Source organism: Halichoeres trimaculatus, unplaced genomic scaffold (genome assembly GCF_033239565.1).
Source record: "Halichoeres trimaculatus isolate MK-OKI-2021-1 unplaced genomic scaffold, fHalTri1.1 fHalTri1_scaffold_1, whole genome shotgun sequence".
NCBI lineage: Eukaryota > Metazoa > Chordata > Actinopteri > Labriformes > Labridae > Halichoeres > Halichoeres trimaculatus.
Genome location: NW_027437179.1, coordinates 11450848 through 11464955, shown reverse-complemented (window position 1 = coordinate 11464955; position 14108 = coordinate 11450848).

Below are 14108 nucleotides of genomic sequence, written 5' to 3'. Positions count from 1 at the left end.
CATTGTGCTCAGAACGTAAGGTCGGGACCTGAAATTTGGAGCCAAAAATCAAATTTTCAGTTTGGCTGAAATTACATGAAATATGTGTCCCCCGAAGAAGCCCATGCCATCCCAAGTGAGAAAAATGCATCCTGAATCAAGTCTGAGGGCTAAAACCTCTATAACGGGTTTTACCACATTGAGCTCAGAACGTAAGGTCGGGACCTGAAATTTGGAGCCAAAAATCAAATTTTCAGTTTGGCTGAAATTACATGAAATGTGTGTCCCCCGAAGAAGCCCATGCCATCCTAGGTGAGAAAAATGCATCTTGAATCAAGTCTGAGGGCTAAAACCTCTATAACGGGTTTTATCACATTGAGCTCAGAACGTAAGGTCGGGACCTGAAATTTGGAGCCAAAAATCAAATTTTCAGTTTGGCTGAAATAACATGAAATATGTGCCCCCTGTGGAAGCCCATGCCATCCCAGGTGAGAAAAATGCATTCTGAATCAAGTCTGAGGGCTAAAACCTCAGTAACGGGTTTTACCACATTGAGCTCAGAACGTAAGGTCCGGACCTGAAATTTGGAGCCAAAAATCATATTTTCAGTTTGGCTGAAATGACATGGAATGTCAGTCCCCTGAAGAAGCCCATGCCATCCCAGGTGAGAAAAATGCATCCTGAATCAGGTCTGAGGGCTAAAACCTCTATAACGGGTTTTACCACATTGAGCTCAGAACGTAACGTCGGGACCTGAAATTTGGAGCAAAAAATCAAATTTTCAGTTTGGCTGAAATTACATGAAATATGTGTCCCCTGTGGAAGCCCATGCCATCCCAGGTGAGAAAAATGCATCCTGAATCAAGTCTGAGGGCTAAAACCTCAGTAACGGGTTTTACCACATTGAGCTCAGAACGTAAGGTCGGGACCTGAAATTTGGAGCCAAAAATCAAATTTTCAGTTTGGCTGAAATTACATGAAATGTGTGTCCCCCGAAGAAGCCCATGCCATCCCAGGTGAGAAAAATGCATCCTGAATCAAGTCTGAGGGCTAAAACCTCTATAACGGGTTTTACCACATTGAGCTCAGAACGTAAGGTCCGGACCTGAAATTTGGAGCCAAAAATCAAATTTTCAGTTTGGCTGAAATGACATGAAATGTGTGTCCCCCGAAGAAGCCCATGCCATCCCAGGTGAGAAAAATGCATCCTGAATCAAGTCTGAGGGCTAAAACCTCTATAACGGGTTTTACCACATTGAGCTCAGAACGTGAGGTTGGGACCTGAAATTTGGAGCCAAAAATCAAATTTTCAGTTTGGCTGAAATTACATGAAATATGTGTCCCCCGAAGAAGCCCATGCCATCCCAAGTGAGAAAAATGCATCCTGAATCAAGTCTGAGGGCTAAAACCTCTGTTTTCGGGTTTTACCACATTGAGCTCAGAACGTAAGGTCCGGACCTGAAATTTGGAGCCAAAAATCAAATTTTTAGTTTGGCTGAAATTACATGAAATATGTGTCCCCTGTGGAAGCCCATGCCATCCCAGGTGAGAAAAATGCATCCTGAATCAAGTCTGAGGGCTAAAACCTCTATTACAGGTTTTAAAACATTCAGCTCAGAACGTAAGGTCGGGACCTGAAATTTGGAGCCAAAAATCAAATTTTCACATTGGCTGAAATTACATGAAATATGTGTCCCCCGAAGAAGCCCATGCCATCCCAGGTGAGAAAAATGCATCCTGAATCAAGTCTGAGGGCTAAAACCTCTGTTTTCAGGTTTTACCACATTGAGCTCAGAACGTAAGGTCGGGACCTGAAATTTGGAGCCAAAAATCAAATTTTTAGTTTGGCTGAAATTACATGAAATATGTGTCCCCTGTGGAAGCCCATGCCATCCCAGGTGAGAAAAATGCATCCTGAATCAAGTCTGAGGGCTAAAACCTCAGTAACGGGTTTTACCACATTGAGCTCAGAACCTAAGGTCGGGACCTGAAATTTGGAGCCAAAAATCAAATTTTCAGTTTGGCTGAAATTACATGAAATGTGTGTCCCCCGAAGAAGCCCATGCCATCCCAGGTGAGAAAAATGCATCCTGAATCAAGTCTGAGGGCTAAAACCTCTATAACGGGTTTTAAAACATTCAGCTCAGAACGTAAGGTCCGGACCTGAAATTTGGAGCCAAAAATCATATTTTCAGTTTGGCTGAAATGACATGGAATGTCAGTCCCCTGAAGAAGCCCATGCCATCCCAGGTGAGAAAAATGCATCCTGAATCAAGTCTGAGGGCCAAAACCTCTATAACGGGTTTTACCACATTGAGCTCAGAACGTAAGGTCCGGACCTGAAATTTGGAGCCAAAAATCAAATTTTTAGTTTGGCTGAAATTACATGAAATATGTGTCCCCTGTGGAAGCCCATGCCATCCCAGGTGAGAAAAATGCATCCTGAATCAAGTCTGAGGGCTAAAACCTGAGTAACGGGTTTTACCACATTGAGCTCAGAACGTAAGGTCGGGACCTGAAATTTGGAGCCAAAAATCAAATTTTCACATTGGCTGAAATTACATGAAATATGTGTCCCCCGAAGAAGCCCATGCCATCCCAGGTGAGAAAAATGCATCCTGAATCAAGTCTGAGGGCTAAAACCTCTGTTTTAGGGTTTTATCACATTGAGCTCAGAACCTAAGGTCGGGACCTGAAATTTGGAGCCAAAAATCAAATTTTCAGTTTGGCTGAAATTACATGAAATGTGTGTCCCCCGAAGAAGCCCATGCCATCCCAGGTGAGAAAAATGCATTCTGAATCAAGTCTGAGGGCTAAAACCTCTATTACAGGTTTTAAAACATTCAGCTCAGAAGGTAAGGTCGGGACCTGAAATTTGGAGCCAAAAATCAAATTTTCACATTGGCTGAAATTACATGAAATGTGTGTCCCCTGAAGAAGCCCATGCCATCCCAGGTGAGAAAAATGCATTCTGAAGCAAGTCTGAGGGCCAAAACCTCTATAACCGGTTTTACCACATTGAGCTCAGAACGTAAGGTCCGGACCTGAAATTTGGAGCCAAAAATCAAATTTTCAGTTTGGCTGAAATGACATGGAATGTCAGTCCCCTGAAGAAGCCCATGCCATCCCAGGTGAGAAAAATGCATCCTGAATCAGGTCTGAGGGCTAAAACCTCTGTTTTCAGGTTTTACCACAGTGAGCTCAGAAGGTAACATCGGGACCTGAAATTTGGAGCAAAAAATCAAATTTTCAGTTTGGCTAGAATTACATGAAATGTGTGTCCCCTGAAGAAGCCCATGCCATCCCAGGTGAGAAAAATGCATCCTGAATCAAGTCTGAGGGCCAAAACCTCTATAACGGGTTTTACCACATTGAGCTCAGAACGTAAGGTCCGGGACCTGAAATTTGGAGCCAAAAATCAAATTTTTAGTTTGGCTGAAATAACATGAAATATGTGTCCCCTGTGGAAGCCCATGCCATCCCAGGTGAGAAAAATGCATCCTGAATCAAGTCTGAGGGCTAAAACCTCAGTAACGGGTTTTACCACATTGAGCTCAGAACGTAAGGTCCGGACCTGAAATTTGGAGCCAAAAATCAAATTTTCAGTTTGGCTGAAATTACATGAAATATGTGTCCCCTGAAGAAGCCCATGCCATCCCAGGTAAGAAAAATGCATCCTGAATCAAGTCTGAGGGCTAAAACCTCAGTAACGGGTTTTACCACATTCAGCTCAGAACGTAAGGTCGGGACCTGAAATTTGGAGCCAAAAATCAAATTTTCACATTGGCTGAAATTACATGAAATATGTGTCCCCTGAAGAAGCCCATGCCATCCCAGGTGAGAAAAATTCATTCTGAATCAAGTCTGAGGGCCACAACCTCTATAACCGGTTTTACCACATTGAGCTCAGAACGTAAGGTCGGGACCTGAAATTTGGAGCCAAAAATCAAATTTTCAGTTTGGCTGAAATTACATGAAATATGTGTCCCCTGAAGAAGCCCATGCCATCCCAGGTGAGAAAAATGCATCCTGAATCAAGTCTGAGGGCTAAAACCTCTGTTTTCAGGTTTTACCACATTGTGCTCAGAACGTAAGGTCGGGACCTGAAATTTGGAGCCAAAAATCAAATTTTCAGTTTGGCTGAAATTACATGAAATATGTGTCCCCCGAAGAAGCCCATGCCATCCCAAGTGAGAAAAATGCATCCTGAATCAAGTCTGAGGGCTAAAACCTCTGTTTTCGGGTTTTACCACATTGAGCTCAGAACGTAAGGTCCGGACCTGAAATTTGGAGCCAAAAATCAAATTTTCAGTTTGGCTGAAATTACATGAAATATGTGTCCCCTGAAGAAGCCCATGCCATCCCAGGTGAGAAAAATGCATCCTGAATCAAGTCTGAGGGCTAGAACCTCTATAACGGGTTTTACCACATTGAGCTCAGAACGTAAGGTCGGGACCTGACATTTGGAGCCAAAAATCAAATTTTCAGTTTGGCTGAAATTACATGAAATATGTGTCCCCCGAAGAAGCCGATGCCATCCCAAGTGAGAAAAATGCATCCTGAATCAAGTCTGAGGGCTAAAACCTCTGTTTTCGGGTTTTACCACATTGAGCCCAGAACGTAAGGTCCGGACCTGAAATTTGGAGCCAAAAATCAAATTTTCAGTTTGGCTGAAATTACATGAAATATGTGTCCCCTGAAGAAGCCCATGCCATCCCAGGTGAGAAAAATGCATTCTGAATCAAGTCTGAGGGCTAAAACCTCTGTTTTCGGGTTTTACCACATTGAGCTCAGAACGTAAGGTCCGGACCTGAAATTTGGAGCCAAAAATCAAATTTTTAGTTCGGCTGAAATTACATGAAATATGTGTCCCCTGTGGAAGCCCATGCCATCCCAGGTGAGAAAAATGCATCCTGAATCAAGTCTGAGGGCTAAAACCTCAGTAACGGGTTTTACCACATTGAGCTCAGAACGTAAGGTCGGGACCTGAAATTTGGAGCCAAAAATCAAATTTTCACATTGGCTGAAATTACATGAAATGTGTGTCCCCCGAAGAAGCCCATGCCATCCCAGGTGAGAAAAATGCATCCTGAATCAAGTCTGAGGGCTAAAACCTCTGTTTTCGGGTTTTACCACATTGAGCTCAGAACGTAAGGTCCGGACCTGAAATTTGGAGCCAAAAATCAAATTTTCAGTTTGGCTGAAATTACATGAAATATGTGTCCCCTGAAGAAGCCCATGCCATCCCAGGTGAGAAAAATGCATCCTGAATCAAGTCTGAGGGCTAAAACCTCTTTTTTCGGGTTTTATCACATTGAGCTCAGAACGTAAGGTCGGGACCTGAAATTTGGAGCCAAAAATCAAATTTTCAGTTTGGCTGAAATTACATGAAATGTGTGTCCCCCGAAGAAGCCCATGCCATCCTAGGTGAGAAAAATGCATCCTGAATCAAGTCTGAGGGCTAAAACCTCTATAACGGGTTTTATCACATTGAGCTCAGAACGTAAGGTCGGGACCTGAAATTTGGAGCCAAAAATCAAATTTTCAGTTTGGCTGAAACTACATGAAATATGTGTCCCCTGTGGAAGCCCATGCCATCCCAGGTGAGAAAAATGCATTCTGAATCAAGTCTGATGGCTAAAACCTCTGTTTTCAGGTTTTACCACATTGTGCTCAGAACGTAAGGTCGGGACCTGAAATTTGGAGCCAAAAATCAAATTTTCAGTTTGGCTGAAATTACATGAAATATGTGTCCCCCGAAGAAGCCCATGCCATCCCAAGTGAGAAAAATGCATCCTGAATCAAGTCTGAGGGCTAAAACCTCTGTTTTCGGGTTTTACCACATTGAGCTCAGAACGTAAGGTCGGGACCTGAAATTTGGAGCCAAAAATCAAATTTTCAGTTTGGCTGAAATTACATGAAATGTGTGTCCCCCGAAGAAGCCCATGCCATCCTAGGTGAGAAAAATGCATCTTGAATCAAGTCTGAGGGCTAAAACCTCTATAACGGGTTTTATCACATTGAGCTCAGAACGTAAGGTCGGGACCTGAAATTTGGAGCCAAAAATCAAATTTTCAGTTTGGCTGAAATAACATGAAATATGTGCCCCCTGTGGAAGCCCATGCCATCCCAGGTGAGAAAAATGCATTCTGAATCAAGTCTGATGGCTAAAACCTCTGTTTTCAGGTTTTACCACATTGTGCTCAGAACGTAAGGTCGGGACCTGAAATTTGGAGCCAAAAATCAAATTTTCAGTTTGGCTGAAATTACATGAAATATGTGTCCCCCGAAGAAGCCCATGCCATCCCAGGTGAGAAAAATGCATCCTGAATCAAGTCTGAGGGCTAAAACCTCTGTTTTCGGGTTTTACCACATTGAGCTCAGAACGTAAGGTCCGGACCTGAAATTTGGAGCCAAAAATCAAATTTTCAGTTTGGCTGAAATTACATGAAATATGTGTCCCCTGTGGAAGCCCATGCCATCCCAGGTGAGAAAAATGCATCCTGAATCAAGTCTGAGGGCTAAAACCTCAGTAACGGGTTTTACCACATTGAGCTCAGAACGTAAGGTCGGGACCTGAAATTTGGAGCCAAAAATCAAATTTTCAGTTTGGCTGAAATTACATGAAATGTGTGTCCCCCGAAGAAGCCCATGCCATCCCAGGTGAGAAAAATGCATCCTGAATCAAGTCTGAGGGCTAAAACCTCTATAACGGGTTTTACCACATTGAGCTCAGAACGTAAGGTCCGGACCTGAAATTTGGAGCTAAAAATCAAATTTTCAGTTTGGCTGAAATTACATGAAATATGTGTCCCCTGAAGAAGCCCATGCCATCCCAGGTGAGAAAAATGCATCCTGAATCAAGTCTGAGGGCTAGAACCTCTATAACAAGTTTTACCACATTGAGCTCAGAACGTAAGGTCCGGACCTGAAATTTGGAGCCAAAAATCAAATTTTCAGTTTGGCTGAAATTACATGAAATGTGTGTCCCCCGAAGAAGCCCATGCCATCCCAGGTGAGTAAAATGCATCCTGAATCAAGTCTGAGGGCTAAAACCTCTGTTTTCGGGTTTTACCACATTGAGCTCAGAACGTAAGGTCCGGACCTGAAATTTGGAGCCAAAAATCAAATTTTCAGTTTGGCTGAAATTACATGAAATGTGTGTCCCCCGAAGAAGCCCATGCCATCCCAGGTGAGAAAAATGCATCCTGAATCAAGTCTGAGGGCTAAAACCTCTATAACGGGTTTTAAAACATTCAGCTCAGAACGTAAGGTCCGGACCTGAAATTTGGAGCCAAAAATCATATTTTCAGTTTGGCTGAAATGACATGGAATGTCAGTCCCCTGAAGAAGCCCATGCCATCCCAGGTGAGAAAAATGCATCCTGAATCAAGTCTGAGGGCTAAAACCTGAGTAACGGGTTTTACCACATTGAGCTCAGAACGTAAGGTCCGGACCTGAAATTTGGAGCCAAAAATCAAATTTTTAGTTTGGCTGAAATTACATGACATATGTGTCCCCTGTGGAAGCCCATGCCATCCCAGGTGAGAAAAATGCATCCTGAATCAAGTCTGAGGGCTAAAACCTGAGTAACGGGTTTTACCACATTGAGCTCAGAACGTAAGGTCGGGACCTGAAATTTGGAGCCAAAAATCAAATTTTCACATTGGCTGAAATTACATGAAATATGTGTCCCCCGAAGAAGCCCATGCCATCCCAGGTGAGAAAAATGCATCCTGAATCAAGTCTGAGGGCTAAAACCTCTGTTTTAGGGTTTTATCACATTGAGCTCAGAACCTAAGGTCGGGACCTGAAATTTGGAGCCAAAAATCAAATTTTCAGTTTGGCTGAAATTACATGAAATGTGTGTCCCCCGAAGAAGCCCATGCCATCCCAGGTGAGAAAAATGCATTCTGAATCAAGTCTGAGGGCTAAAACCTCTATTACAGGTTTTAAAACATTCAGCTCAGAAGGTAAGGTCGGGACCTGAAATTTGGAGCCAAAAATCAAATTTTCACATTGGCTGAAATTACATGAAATGTGTGTCCCCTGAAGAAGCCCATGCCATCCCAGGTGAGAAAAATGCATTCTGAAGCAAGTCTGAGGGCCAAAACCTCTATAACCGGTTTTACCACATTGAGCTCAGAACGTAAGGTCCGGACCTGAAATTTGGAGCCAAAAATCAAATTTTCAGTTTGGCTGAAATGACATGGAATGTCAGTCCCCTGAAGAAGCCCATGCCATCCCAGGTGAGAAAAATGCATCCTGAATCAGGTCTGAGGGCTAAAACCTCTGTTTTCAGGTTTTACCACAGTGAGCTCAGAAGGTAACATCGGGACCTGAAATTTGGAGCAAAAAATCAAATTTTCAGTTTGGCTAGAATTACATGAAATGTGTGTCCCCTGAAGAAGCCCATGCCATCCCAGGTGAGAAAAATGCATCCTGAATCAAGTCTGAGGGCCAAAACCTCTATAACGGGTTTTACCACATTGAGCTCAGAACGTAAGGTCCGGGACCTGAAATTTGGAGCCAAAAATCAAATTTTTAGTTTGGCTGAAATAACATGAAATATGTGTCCCCTGTGGAAGCCCATGCCATCCCAGGTGAGAAAAATGCATCCTGAATCAAGTCTGAGGGCTAAAACCTCAGTAACGGGTTTTACCACATTGAGCTCAGAACGTAAGGTCCGGACCTGAAATTTGGAGCCAAAAATCAAATTTTCAGTTTGGCTGAAATTACATGAAATATGTGTCCCCTGAAGAAGCCCATGCCATCCCAGGTAAGAAAAATGCATCCTGAATCAAGTCTGAGGGCTAAAACCTCAGTAACGGGTTTTACCACATTCAGCTCAGAACGTAAGGTCGGGACCTGAAATTTGGAGCCAAAAATCAAATTTTCACATTGGCTGAAATTACATGAAATATGTGTCCCCTGAAGAAGCCCATGCCATCCCAGGTGAGAAAAATTCATTCTGAATCAAGTCTGAGGGCCACAACCTCTATAACCGGTTTTACCACATTGAGCTCAGAACGTAAGGTCGGGACCTGAAATTTGGAGCCAAAAATCAAATTTTCAGTTTGGCTGAAATTACATGAAATATGTGTCCCCTGAAGAAGCCCATGCCATCCCAGGTGAGAAAAATGCATCCTGAATCAAGTCTGAGGGCTAAAACCTCTGTTTTCAGGTTTTACCACATTGTGCTCAGAACGTAAGGTCGGGACCTGAAATTTGGAGCCAAAAATCAAATTTTCAGTTTGGCTGAAATTACATGAAATATGTGTCCCCCGAAGAAGCCCATGCCATCCCAAGTGAGAAAAATGCATCCTGAATCAAGTCTGAGGGCTAAAACCTCTGTTTTCGGGTTTTACCACATTGAGCTCAGAACGTAAGGTCCGGACCTGAAATTTGGAGCCAAAAATCAAATTTTCAGTTTGGCTGAAATTACATGAAATATGTGTCCCCTGAAGAAGCCCATGCCATCCCAGGTGAGAAAAATGCATCCTGAATCAAGTCTGAGGGCTAGAACCTCTATAACGGGTTTTACCACATTGAGCTCAGAACGTAAGGTCGGGACCTGAAATTTGGAGCCAAAAATCAAATTTTCAGTTTGGCTGAAATTACATGAAATGTGTGTCCCCCGAAGAAGCCCATGCCATCCTAGGTGAGAAAAATGCATCCTGAATCAAGTCTGAGGGCTAAAACCTCTTTTTTCGGGTTTTATCACATTGAGCTCAGAACGTAAGGTCGGGACCTGAAATTTGGAGCCAAAAATCAAATTTTCAGTTTGGCTGAAATTACATGAAATGTGTGTCCCCCGAAGAAGCCCATGCCATCCTAGGTGAGAAAAATGCATCCTGAATCAAGTCTGAGGGCTAAAACCTCTATTACAGGTTTTAAAACATTCAGCTCAGAAGGTAAGGTCGGGACCTGAAATTTGGAGCCAAAAATCAAATTTTCAGTTTGGCTGAAATGACATGGAATGTCAGTCCCCTGAAGAAGCCCATGCCATCCCAGGTGAGAAAAATGCATCCTGAATCAAGTCTGAGGGCCAAAACCTCTATAACGGGTTTTACCACATTGAGCTCAGAACGTAAGGTCCGGACCTGAAATTTGGAGCCAAAAATCAAATTTTTAGTTTGGCTGAAATTACATGACATATGTGTCCCCTGTGGAAGCCCATGCCATCCCAGGTGAGAAAAATGCATCCTGAATCAAGTCTGAGGGCTAAAACCTGAGTAACGGGTTTTACCACATTGAGCTCAGAACGTAAGGTCGGGACCTGAAATTTGGAGCCAAAAATCAAATTTTCACATTGGCTGAAATTACATGAAATATGTGTCCCCCGAAGAAGCCCATGCCATCCCAGGTGAGAAAAATGCATCCTGAATCAAGTCTGAGGGCTAAAACCTCTGTTTTAGGGTTTTATCACATTGAGCTCAGAACCTAAGGTCGGGACCTGAAATTTGGAGCCAAAAATCAAATTTTCAGTTTGGCTGAAATTACATGAAATGTGTGTCCCCCGAAGAAGCCCATGCCATCCCAGGTGAGAAAAATGCATTCTGAATCAAGTCTGAGGGCTAAAACCTCTATTACAGGTTTTAAAACATTCAGCTCAGAAGGTAAGGTCGGGACCTGAAATTTGGAGCCAAAAATCAAATTTTCACATTGGCTGAAATTACATGAAATGTGTGTCCCCTGAAGAAGCCCATGCCATCCCAGGTGAGAAAAATGCATTCTGAAGCAAGTCTGAGGGCCAAAACCTCTATAACCGGTTTTACCACATTGAGCTCAGAACGTAAGGTCCGGACCTGAAATTTGGAGCCAAAAATCAAATTTTCAGTTTGGCTGAAATGACATGGAATGTCAGTCCCCTGAAGAAGCCCATGCCATCCCAGGTGAGAAAAATGCATCCTGAATCAGGTCTGAGGGCTAAAACCTCTGTTTTCAGGTTTTACCACAGTGAGCTCAGAAGGTAACATCGGGACCTGAAATTTGGAGCAAAAAATCAAATTTTCAGTTTGGCTAGAATTACATGAAATGTGTGTCCCCTGAAGAAGCCCATGCCATCCCAGGTGAGAAAAATGCATCCTGAATCAAGTCTGAGGGCCAAAACCTCTATAACGGGTTTTACCACATTGAGCTCAGAATGTAAGGTCCGGGACCTGAAATTTGGAGCCAAAAATCAAATTTTTAGTTTGGCTGAAATTACATGAAATATGTGTCCCCTGTGGAAGCCCATGCCATCCCAGGTGAGAAAAATGCATCCTGAATCAAGTCTGAGGGCTAAAACCTCAGTAACGGGTTTTACCACATTGAGCTCAGAACGTAAGGTCCGGACCTGAAATTTGGAGCCAAAAATCAAATTTTCAGTTTGGCTGAAATTACATGAAATATGTGTCCCCTGAAGAAGCCCATGCCATCCCAGGTAAGAAAAATGCATCCTGAATCAAGTCTGAGGGCTAAAACCTCAGTAACGGGTTTTACCACATTCAGCTCAGAACGTAAGGTCGGGACCTGAAATTTGGAGCCAAAAATCAAATTTTCACATTGGCTGAAATTACATGAAATATGTGTCCCCTGAAGAAGCCCATGCCATCCCAGGTGAGAAAAATTCATTCTGAATCAAGTCTGAGGGCCACAACCTCTATAACCGGTTTTACCACATTGAGCTCAGAACGTAAGGTCGGGACCTGAAATTTGGAGCCAAAAATCAAATTTTCAGTTTGGCTGAAATTACATGAAATATGTGTCCCCTGAAGAAGCCCATGCCATCCCAGGTGAGAAAAATGCATCCTGAATCAAGTCTGAGGGCTAAAACCTCTGTTTTCAGGTTTTACCACATTGTGCTCAGAACGTAAGGTCGGGACCTGAAATTTGGAGCCAAAAATCAAATTTTCAGTTTGGCTGAAATTACATGAAATATGTGTCCCCCGAAGAAGCCCATGCCATCCCAAGTGAGAAAAATGCATCCTGAATCAAGTCTGAGGGCTAAAACCTCTGTTTTCGGGTTTTACCACATTGAGCTCAGAACGTAAGGTCCGGACCTGAAATTTGGAGCCAAAAATCAAATTTTCAGTTTGGCTGAAATTACATGAAATATGTGTCCCCTGAAGAAGCCCATGCCATCCCAGGTGAGAAAAATGCATCCTGAATCAAGTCTGAGGGCTAGAACCTCTATAACGGGTTTTACCACATTGAGCTCAGAACGTAAGGTCGGGACCTGAAATTTGGAGCCAAAAATCAAATTTTCAGTTTGGCTGAAATTACATGAAATATGTGTCCCCTGAAGAAGCCCATGCCATCCCAGGTGAGAAAAATGCATCCTGAATCAAGTCTGAGGGCTAAAACCTCTGTTTTCGGGTTTTACCACATTGAGCCCAGAACGTAAGGTCCGGACCTGAAATTTGGAGCCAAAAATCAAATTTTCAGTTTGGCTGAAATTACATGAAATATGTGTCCCCTGAAGAAGCCCATGCCATCCCAGGTGAGAAAAATGCATTCTGAATCAAGTCTGAGGGCTAAAACCTCTGTTTTCGGGTTTTACCACATTGAGCTCAGAACGTAAGGTCCGGACCTGAAATTTGGAGCCAAAAATCAAATTTTTAGTTCGGCTGAAATTACATGAAATATGTGTCCCCTGTGGAAGCCCATGCCATCCCAGGTGAGAAAAATGCATCCTGAATCAAGTCTGAGGGCTAAAACCTCAGTAACGGGTTTTACCACATTGAGCTCAGAACGTAAGGTCGGGACCTGAAATTTGGAGCCAAAAATCAAATTTTCACATTGGCTGAAATTACATGAAATGTGTGTCCCCCGAAGAAGCCCATGCCATCCCAGGTGAGAAAAATGCATCCTGAATCAAGTCTGAGGGCTAAAACCTCTGTTTTCGGGTTTTACCACATTGAGCTCAGAACGTAAGGTCCGGACCTGAAATTTGGAGCCAAAAATCAAATTTTCAGTTTGGCTGAAATTACATGAAATATGTGTCCCCTGAAGAAGCCCATGCCATCCCAGGTGAGAAAAATGCATCCTGAATCAAGTCTGAGGGCTAAAACCTCAGTAACGGGTTTTACCACATTGAGCTCAGAACGTAAGGTCGGGACCTGAAATTTGGAGCCAAAAATCAAATTTTCAGTTTGGCTGAAATTACATGAAATGTGTGTCCCCCGAAGAAGCCCATGCCATCCCAGGTGAGGAAAATGCATCCTGAATCAAGTCTGAGGGCTAAAACCTCTGTTTTCGGGTTTTATCACATTGAGCTCAGAACGTAAGGTCGGGACCTGAAATTTGGAGCCAAAAATCAAATTTTCAGTTTGGCTGAAATTACATGAAATATGTGTCCCCTGAAGAAGCCCATGCCATCCCAGGTGAGAAAAATGCATCCTGAATCAAGTCTGAGGGCTAAAACCTCTTTTTTCGGGTTTTATCACATTGAGCTCAGAACGTAAGGTCGGGACCTGAAATTTGGAGCCAAAAATCAAATTTTCAGTTTGGCTGAAATTACATGAAATGTGTGTCCCCCGAAGAAGCCCATGCCATCCTAGGTGAGAAAAATGCATCCTGAATCAAGTCTGAGGGCTAAAACCTCTATAACGGGTTTTATCACATTGAGCTCAGAACGTAAGGTCGGGACCTGAAATTTGGAGCCAAAAATCAAATTTTCAGTTTGGCTGAAACTACATGAAATATGTGTCCCCTGTGGAAGCCCATGCCATCCCAGGTGAGAAAAATGCATTCTGAATCAAGTCTGATGGCTAAAACCTCTGTTTTCAGGTTTTACCACATTGTGCTCAGAACGTAAGGTCGGGACCTGAAATTTGGAGCCAAAAATCAAATTTTCAGTTTGGCTGAAATTACATGAAATATGTGTCCCCCGAAGAAGCCCATGCCATCCCAAGTGAGAAAAATGCATCCTGAATCAAGTCTGAGGGCTAAAACCTCTGTTTTCGGGTTTTACCACATTGAGCTCAGAACGTAAGGTCGGGACCTGAAATTTGGAGCCAAAAATCAAATTTTCAGTTTGGCTGAAATTACATGAAATGTGTGTCCCCCGAAGAAGCCCATGCCATCCTAGGTGAGAAAAATGCATCTTGAATCAAGTCTGAGGGCTAAAACCTCTATAACGGGTT